Here is a 10,484-nt window from a genome sequence, read left to right on the forward strand (position 1 = left end):
CATTGGCTTGCACAGGCCTTCATGCCTGCTTAAGCACTTGGTCTTGCATCTATCTGTAGCCTTAGCATTGCGTAGCACACTTTCCAGCTTGGACCAACTTTGGTTTCACCAACACCTTTGCATATGTCTTTCTTATTTGGAGAGACTTGGGTCTCTCCTATCCAAAAACCAAACACAAGATCCTTATTTGTGATGCATGTAGAATGATAAACTTGTCGTTGACATGCTATAATTGGAGAATGATTGTCCTCATCCTTAAAGTGTCGTCGTGCATTTGTAAAATTGATGTTTCTTCTATGTATACCCAGTGACTTTGCACGTCCTCTATACGGTAAAAAGGCCTGGCATATACTTCATTGCTAGAATTAATGAAGGCCATCACTATTTCCCTCTTAAAAAGTATTTTTATGGCTGAGTGTGGGACCTTGACTTCTGACAAGGTGCTATGAATTTTTAAAATCACTGCTCTCTCTATACAATGTGCCAAGTTTTGCAGGTTACAAAACATTAGTTGTTGGAGTATCTAATCAAATATCTCTCCTTGGAGTTTGTTTGTCAATCCTTGTGTAAGTTCTTGCCAGCAAATTTGACATAGCATGAAGAATCTCCCTTTTTCACTTCTCATCAAGCTAGACATCCTTCCACTTTTCAACATTGGGAGTGTGTCATTTCCTCTCTCTTTGTTCCCTTTTCTATGCAGCCCAATACTCCCATAAGTATACTGTGAAATTCTTAGGAGGCTCTGCTCAAGTGTGCACTAGTGGGCATGGATTCAAGTCAAGAAAACCTACAGAGAAATTACTCAAGGCATGAACATACATCCATAACAGCCACAAAGAAGAGCTTAAGGCATCAACACAACAAAACATCTCTCTCTCTCTCTCTCTCTCTCTCTCTCTCACTCACACACTCACACACACACACACACACACACACACACACACACACACACACACACACACACACATCTAGCTGGAGAGAAGGCTCCATCCTGTGTGCATAGAAGAAAGAGAGAGAGAGAGAGAGAGAGAGAGAGAGAGAGAGAGAGAGAGAGAGAGAGAGAGAGAGAGAGAGAGAGAGAGAGAGAGAGAGAGAGTTATGGAGAAGATCTCTGTACATAGAAGAGAGAAATGTGTGCACAGAAGGAGAGAAAGGGGATGTTCTGTGCAAAACACACGCATAGAGAAAGGGAGAGAGAGGGAGAGCCTAGCTCAATGTTTGCAGACCATGTCAAAGAAGTGGGCATTGGAAAATGCATACCCCTCATTTTTTAATTCCCTTTTCATTATTGCTTCCTCCCCAAAAATTATTATTGACTCAATGAGTTTCCTCCCCCAAAATCACTTGAAAAAGGAGTGTCCAAGACAGCCCTTTTTGGACCACCAATACATGCTTTGAGCTGCAATTGTAACCTTAATTTTGTACATTGTTTTCTTTTAGTATTTGTACTTTTCAAGTTGTTCAATTTAAATTCTCAACCGCAATCGCACATACCCAATAGCCGAGGGACACCATAGTCAACTTTTGTCAAAACCGAGCAACAAGAGGACTGTCGGGATTCGCACAACACACAATGACACCCGATGGGGATGACATATGCAAAACAAAGTCATGTGTAGGATAAGGCACAAGAATTTTATTTGCATCCACCGTCTCCATCTGGCTCCACCTTGCATTTTGGGCATCTTACCACCCCTATATGGTCCCCCCATTGCTTGATTTTGACAAAAGTTGACCGGTGGTGTCTCTCGATCACTGGGTCTGTGTGATTGCAATCAAGAGTTTTTGTGGAGGCCGTTCTATGCACGCATTGCGATAACCAAATTGTTTGGACAATATGAACAAAACAAAATGTAAAGTACAAAATGATGGCAAAAGACAAAATTATTCTCTATTGATTTTGGAACTTTATCATGGCTGGTTAGTTTCTCTACGAATTACATCCGTGGGTATGGGACGAATGGTTGGCCTAATGCCAAGGTTTTTTACAAAAAAAATTGGTTCTGTCACCCTTGGACTTAGGCTTAAGGCACAATGGGAGAGGATTGGCCTAGGGCGGTTGCCTATAAATGTTATGTCCATGTTCATGTATAGCATTGCATTCGTACACAATGACCATCCATTAATAGATCTTCAAGTGTTTGTGCATGGTATGTAGTTGATTTCATCACAAGAACATGTTTTTGAGTATTTGGTTTGCAAATCAAGGTGCATAAGGTTAATGACATGTGTGATGGGATTGTAATTTGGGCTTTCACAGTCTTTAATTGAATCTTTTAACAAATTTCTCTTTGTCTACTTCTACTATTCTCCAACCCTTTATCATCTTTTGTGAGAATGTGTTTTTTTTGCAAGCTTCTAATTTCGAGCTTTTGTAATGAAGACCATTTTTTGCGAGCTTTTTATGGCTTGATGAACTACACCCCCAGTGGTGGAGATATTTGCATGATGAATATGAAGTTGAGGTTCTTGTACCTTCATCATGACTTTAACAACATGATGGCATGCTAAGGAACCATATATAGGGGAAAAAACTTCACCTTCACTACCAATTGGCATGTAGGACAATCATCTCTGCTTGCCTTATCATAAATTACTTTCTCTCAAGATCATTTCTCCAAGAGAGCTTAACATCATTCTTGCTCTGACTGTTTGCCAATTAGAAGGAGAGAACTTTGCGTATGAATTTTTCGCCCATGATCAATGCGAATAATATTGCTCTTAATTATTTCTATGTGAGTAAGCAGGCCTTCTCTCTCCAACTCAAGGTCCCTCACCTTGCTCTTCAGATCCTCAATGTAAGTGGTAGCATCTGCTAGAAAGGATTCTTTGTCCACCTTCAACACATTTGGTACCATGTCCCTTAGTGCATAATACCTTTGGCTCAACCTCTTGCCTCATACTCTCTGCCTCTACATGATTCAAGGGCTCCAGTCTTCCATTTGCAAGCTTCCTTCCTCTCTTCCTTGACCTTATCTCCTTAGAAATCTCACTCTGCTCAGTTATGTCTTCATCACAAACCTCTACACTACAGTTCTCAATTTTTATAGTAGTTCATGCATTGCCCTTCGTAGACCACAAATTTGCATTTGAAACATCCTCTTGGGTGACATTGCTTGTTTTAGAAAACCTTGCAGATGGATAAGAAACATGTTCATGTCAATCACCCATCGAAGAGTATTGAAATGGAGCATTATCCTTGCCATAATGAAATTACGATTCAATGGACTGCATCAATGAGTAAATTGGTGAAGTATTGTCACTATGGTGGGCCTCACTTAATCCCTTTGGTAGTCTATAAGTAGCGCTCTCAATATGAGAGAGTAACCCTTTTTGTATGGTCAAAGTGGAAGAATACCCCTCTTTATATTGCTTTCCATGAGCACTACTTTGTGGAGGATAGAAAGTTGGGGTAATCTAAGGACACGACACCTGTACAATCGTATGCAAATAAGGCCCCATATTCCAAAGCACATATGAGCATGTATGCATGTATGTATGTAGCATGTCAAGTATACATGCAAGCATGTAAGTGTGTAGCAAAAAGTGTAATCATCTTTTGGATCCCGCGGCTATGAGTGGCACTTTTGATGATGTCCCGAGCCTCGACATTACCAACATGGACTCTATCTTTGCAACCCAAAGATCAAGAAGACGTAATCCCACTTCATCTATGCAAAATGATGGTATACGCTTGTCTTATCAGGGAATCGATTCAGAAGATGTGTCCCCCAACACGTGGGAACCCAATGTTAATAATGAACATGTTACCAATGCTTCCCCTTCAAAGGTTTGCTTTGTTCCCTTTGCAGAGGCAAGAGCAATAGTAGAAATGTTTGGGAAGTATGTTATTGAGGATCGTGGTAGCCGAAGTCAGTCACACCAAGTAAAGAAGATCCACTGATTGAAAGAGCTCGAATGGAAAGATTGCAAGAAATGGAGGCCAACATCCAAATGCAATCTGACACACTCACGTAGCATGCCTGCAAGCAAATCAAAGATCATTTGGGCAAGAGATAGCATGAGGTGTCACAAACATCTCCAGAGGAAGAAGGCCAAGGCCAATGTGGGCTCTACACCGGAGGTGACTTATAAACATCAAGGAATCCAAGAGGAAGAGAAACATGAAGAACAAGAAAAGCAGGCTGACCCATTTCCTGAACCCAACTTGTTGCCAGATTTGATGAATATTCGGACCCCCAAATATTTGATGAATATTCCGACCCACGAAAGACTGCAAAAATTGAGAAGTTAGTTAAAGGATCTACAGAACAAGGGCCAATCTGGGGAGCGGTTTAAAGATTCTAAGGACGAACCAAAAGATCAAGAAGAGCTTAGAAGGGCGGAAGGGCAACAACAAACGAATGAGCCTCTAGGAAACGGAGGACGAGGACAAGGAGGAGGAGGGTAGAGCTGAGGCAGCGGAGGACAAGGATGGCAATGCGGCAAGTCTGAGGCAGTGGAGGACGAAAGTTTAAAATTTTGGCCTTTGGGGGGGGGGGGGGATTACGGGAAGGCTTTTGGCCGTCATTTTGGCGTTTCAAACCTTGTAGATATATTGGGGGGAGGCGGGGTGGGGCAATGCAGAGAGAGCGAGAGAGAGAGAGAGAGAGAGAGAGAGAGAGAGAGAGAGAGAGAGAGAGAGAGAGAGAGAGAGAGAGAGAGAGAGAGAGAGAGAGAGAGAGAGAGAGAGAGAGAGAGAGAGAGAGAGAGAGAGAGAGAGAGAGAGAGAGAGAGAGAGAGAGAGAGAGAGAGAGAGAGAGAGTAGAGTAGAGGTATGACTTAGCAGATTTTTATCAAATAAAAAGGGGGGATCCAGAGCCTCCCCTTCATCCGCACGCATGCAGATGATGGGGAGGCTCTAGCTCTCCCCCCTTTTTTTAAATGCAAAAGCTCTATTGAGATGCAATGGAAGGTATGAATCCAAATTTTGCAAAAAAAAAAGAGAATACACAAGCTCTATTGAGGTCCAGTAGGAAAGTATAAATCTAAAATTTTGAGGAAAAAAATGGGGATACAAGCCCCTCGATCATCTGTGTGCAAGCGGATGATCGGGAAGCTCCCACCCCTCTTTTTTCCCCAAATTTTTGGATATTCAGATTGTTTACATACCCAAAAATTACTATTTTTGGTGATACTTAAATCAATTTGTCAAAGAGACTCTATCTAGATTTGAATTTACTGTGACCTATATTATCCACACTAGATGGGTGGCATGGGGCTTGCGTAGGATCTTGCTCGGTACACAAGTAAGAACACTGTGATGGAGGTCGAAAGCACAAGAAATAGAGGTGTATGTGGTAGATTGACAAAATCACTAGAATTTATTACAGGGATTTCTCTCTGGAACGCCTTCGCTTGGAACACGTTGACTGCAAGATTCACATGGCTATGGTAAGGAAGCTTTGGGCTATGATTGACATGGCTATTTGAACCAGATGCAAAGGGATTTTCCTACTCCAAATTCTTTCCTCTCCTACACCCTCTCTCATTTCACTCGGATGAGTTTCATCGATGGTGTGGACAGTAACTGGCAGCAACAACCCGTTCACACAAGAAACCAGGGGTAGGAGCACCCTTATAGCCTGCGCGCCCACAAACGAATGGGGTGATCCTACTCCCTCTTTTTTAGTTGGTTGACATACTGATCAGATCTTATCTTCCCTTGGTTGGCCTACTAATATGGAACTATAGGTTCAAAAATATTTTTGGGGCAAGAGCCACATGAGGACAAGGACCCTCTCCTCTTTTACTTGGTTGGCTAAGAAGTGCATCAAAAGCTCTTCAGGTAGTGGATAGGCCTCGGCTTTATGTTCTTGATGATAGTGGGAGCATTAGAGATCTTCAAAAGGAGCTTTAGTATGAGGCTAAGTTGAAAGAAGAGGACCAACACAAAAGTAGTTATGATGGAGGAGATGATACAAGAAGTGAGCGTGATGGCAAAGGTCATAGAAGAGATGATAATGGATATTCTGGTAGACATGACCAACACGAGAAGAAGTATGAAAGAAAAACAGAACATGATAGACAAGATAAAGATAGAAGGGATCGTAGCCATAGGGACCATGATAGACAAGATAAAGATTGAAGGGATCATAGCCACAGGGATGATGATTCTTGATGACAAATTCACACTAGGATAAATACCATGGATATGCTGCAATGACAATCATGAAAAACGTAGAGACCCAATCAAGAGAGATTGAGGTGAGAAATACTTGAGCCATTGTAGGGTTTCACGTGTCATGATCATGGTCACTTTGTAGTAGTTGTGATCACAAGAAAACGATTGTGCATGTATTTAACGTTATAATAGAATATTATAAAATTATGCTATCTATAGATGGGTGTTGCCTTGTTCATAAAGACACTAACTACTAAGAAGGACAAACCTCTCATTAGGTCACTATCTCTCATTAGGCCTACATCACTCACTTCCTCTTCAATGGACTCCTCTACTGGGGTTAATTTCTTGAGTTTTTTTCTCTAGTCTAACATCAATAACAAGTAGGAGCATCTTATGACACCTACCTTCCACTTTTTTACAATAACAATCTCATGTGTTTTCTTGGTGATGGTGGTAGGTAATAGGATTCTCCTCTAGCTAAAGATCTTACCCAAACTCTTTATCTCCTAATTTTGCTCTATTTCTCATGTAAAAATCAATTTGCATCTAATTAAGATTGGTCTAATAGGGCTTGAGACTCAAATTTATTAAACATTTGTGATCTTGCTTTTAATGTGGGTTAAAATTTTTGTTTTAAGCAATTACCTTCTCTCTCTCTCCAAAAAAAAAATGATGATCTCTGCTTAGTTTATAACCCAAAATACAATGTAGAATAAGGTTTGAAAGCTTTTGATTGTCTCACACCTACCCCATTCAATCAACAACCTTCATTCTTTCAATGTGTGGTAGATGTTCTTTTCATGGAAAGAGAGAGAAAGTAGCAAGTAAAATAAATGGGTGTGAATGCGTATGAGTAGTGTGCATACACACATCGGCTTGCACAAATGCAATATTGAGCAAACAAAACATGACAGAAGATGAATAATATTGCAACTTGTTGTGTACATTCAACATGTGAACTTGTGTGTGTGTGTGTGTGTGTGTGTGAGAGAGAGAGAGAGAGAGATCTTAACAAGAGCGAGTAACCTATCAATTTCTAGAGAGAGTAACCTATCAATTTATAGAGAGAGTAACCTATCAAATAAACTCAAGGAGCTTCAAAACCAAACTACATTCCAAGTGGTAGTGTGACATGCATCTCATACTCTCATAATAAACCTCCAATCACATTATCTTGTCACATGATCTCTCTCTCTCTCTCTCTCTCTCTCTCTCTCTCTCTCTCTCTCTCTCTCTCTCTCTCTCGCTCTCTCTCTCGCACACACACACACACACACACACACAACAAGAGTCTACGTGGGAGATAAGGAGAGCAAGCAAACCATACATTCAAGAATGAGAAAAAAGTTAAGGTTTGTTAGTGGGTCACCGCGATGGACGTCTTAAACATAGCTATCTAGTACTAACATAATGTCAATATGCAAGGAAGTGACTTGGGATGGGGCACAGAGACGCAATGAGATCATCAATCTCAAAGAAGTGAACCTAAAGGACTATTCATACATCTACAATAGAAAATCAACCACTTTCTAGTCAGAAAATCAGCCTCTACCCAATCTCATCGCTCTAGGTCATCATGCCTTTTTGTCATCCAAACGAATTCGAAATGCAGCAAACTTAAAGAGAGGTATTACAACACCGAAGAACATAATCCTACCATGTTCTACAGTCATCTAGGAAGGTACATAAATCATGATCCATCCCAAAAAATGTATAGAAAACTGAAACAGAACTACACAAAAAGGTTCCCTTCAAGCTTAGAAACACTCTTCCAAGGTCAAAACATAAAAAAATAACCATTTAAGACCTCAAATCAGTGCATTTATCTTATAGACGAGACATCACAAACCACAAAAAATTTGAGAATGACTACACTTAGATTAAAGAGCAAGAGACAAGGAACACAATGTGCTATTTGAAATTGAATTTTGATTACCAGACAAGGAGAAAGGTTGATTACAACTAGTAGCAGAAATGGAGCTCTCAGTCGACGTTCAATAAATTCCAAAGATAATGATAATGTGCCTCTCAAAACTAAGGGTTTTGATTAAAAACTTGGGACTCTTTCCCAAGGCCATTGGCCACTTACAAGGCTTGTAGGTTCTGAGTGGATAATAGAGAATGATAGACCATTTTACAATTTGAGAATCATCAATAGCAAAATCACATGGCTTCTTTTGAAAAAATGATTGAATACAACAAAGTTTGGTGTGTATCCGGCTTTTAGGTGACAGTCCGCTCTATCCACCAAACATTCCCCCCTTCATATTCATTGCATGTCCTCGTGCAATTTTCATTTGACTGTTGGCTTTAGTAGTTTATCAGTCTTTTTTCTAGTGTCCCTGTGGGTCGCCTAAATTCCTTTGCCCTTACCTCGATTTCCATCCTTGTTTCCAGATCTCTAAAAGGATTATTGTTGAGAGTGCTTTGATATGCGATATGCTGAGCCGGTAAATCCTTGGTCATGGGATTAAATATGGAGGAGTCAACTTCAAAGATGAATGCCTCCTCGAAGGTTTGCATTTAGTTTGAGGGAAAAAACATGACTCGCATATAATCCCACGATGATGTTTTTTCTAGGATATTCTGTTTCCATATTCCAGCATCCTCTTGTGCCTTCCACAAATACCTGCCAAGGATGCTCCACTGCTTCTATATCATTGAAGGCCGTTATGCAGGTGATTAGCATCTTTGCAATCTTTACAAGCATCTAGCATGCAAGATCTGGTACTTCCCTTCATCATGTTGATGACTCCTTTGAGCGTGTGAATCATATACTTTTCTGAGGGAAGAAGGTTATTGCCTAGTTTGCTTATGATTGGGTAGTTGAGAACAATTGGTCTCCTACTTTGCCAGGAATATAATCTATCCCAGGATTTCCTTCTGTTAATGAGACAATAGGTTGGGTTGATCTAGAGATGATGTGGAGCCTTTTTGTAATAGGTTTCATATGTTGGATGCTGCTCAAACCATTTCCTTTGCCAGGTTGGTTGATTCTCAATGATCATTTCTACCTGTATAGTTACAAGAACATCCTTGTAATCTCCTTTGTGGTTGGGCTCGATGGTAGGCATCATTTTTCTTTTCCATAAGAGAGCCTCCTGCCTCATCAATGGAAGTGCGATCATTTCATGCCCTAGATTCTCCACCACTTAGTTAGGTGTGATCATGAGAAGAGTAGTTGAATCCAACACCTTGAGTTCATATTGTAGATACTCTTTGTGTGAAGAATCCTCGACTTCTGATATTCACCACCACTGAATTTCATCTTTTGCAGTGTCAGAGAGTGATGTAGTGGCTGGATATTCAAACTCGTGCATTGTTGTTTTTGTGCTTGTACTTGGCATATATGCATGGTGAGTTTGAATGTGAACTATCCATGTCCTTCTGTTTGTGTGACTTCTATAGGGACTACTGATTGGGCTTGCTTCGTCTGTGTTGCGCTCTAACCAATCAAGTCTGACTCTCCAAGATTTTTCATTATATGCCTCCCTCTCTTTGGTTAGCTCTTCCTCTAGTCTCTGCTGCCCTACCTGCAGATTTGTGTTTGATTCATTGAATTTCTGAACTTCCTTGTAGTAATAAGCAACATTTTCTTGTTCTCTCTGTAATTTTGAATGGAGTTGTAATTGTACTTTCTGTAACTCCTCAATTATGTTTTGCAGTTCCAGATTGTTTTCATTCACTTTTGCTGCCTCCTTCTTTGTGTCCTCCCGCTCTAATTTGTGCAGGTTGTAGAGTGCTCTTTGGCATTTAAATTGGAGCTTGATCTGGCCCAAATGTGGGTTGATGTCAAAAGACCTGATCATTTATGCTCCTTCATCTACCACAGCCTGTGAATGAGGCGACCTTGGCTTTTGTTGACCGTTTCAACCTTGATCAGAAGTACCAGCCTCAATCATCACTATTTCTTCTCTTATCTGTGATTCATGAGACATAGGAGTTGTGGCTAAATTTGGTATTTTTGTCTAATCTTCTTGAACTATCTGCTTTGGTGACAACACTTTGTCTGTTGTTTGTTCAAAAGGGTCCAAGGTGCATTCCTTTCTTTCCTTCTCAACCTCTGGATTATCATACTCTAGAGTAGAGGAAGGTATTTTTTCCTCTTTTGTTGATGGAAAGTTTTCTATGTGACCTTCAATGTTGTCTATTACCTTCCTCTATTTGGATTTCTACTTTTTTAGTGTTGTCCTCCTCTGCCTTGGTAGATTTGTCAGATGATTCAAGGTCATCGATGTGTGGGAGTTTTACTTCCTCTCTTTCTCTTTGTTCCATCTTGCATTTAAGATCATTCTTGCTGCATCTCGCTGGCAATGTTCAAATTTTTATGTTTCCTCTTTTCTTTTACATTGTTTAA

The 10,484-nt window shown here is 40.4% G+C and overlaps 1 pseudogene; it reads right to left on the bottom strand.

The window, feature by feature from the left end:
- Nucleotides 1-2,358: 2,358 nt before the first annotated feature.
- LOC147461558 (uncharacterized) lies at nt 2,359-9,936 on the bottom strand (annotated as a pseudogene).
- Nucleotides 9,937-10,484: the final 548 nt, after the last annotated feature.

The sequence above is a fragment of the Adiantum capillus-veneris genome, chromosome 3, assembly GCF_014529385.1.
Source record: "Adiantum capillus-veneris isolate H3 chromosome 3, ASM1452938v2, whole genome shotgun sequence".
In the NCBI taxonomy this organism is placed as follows: domain Eukaryota; kingdom Viridiplantae; phylum Streptophyta; class Polypodiopsida; order Polypodiales; family Pteridaceae; genus Adiantum; species Adiantum capillus-veneris.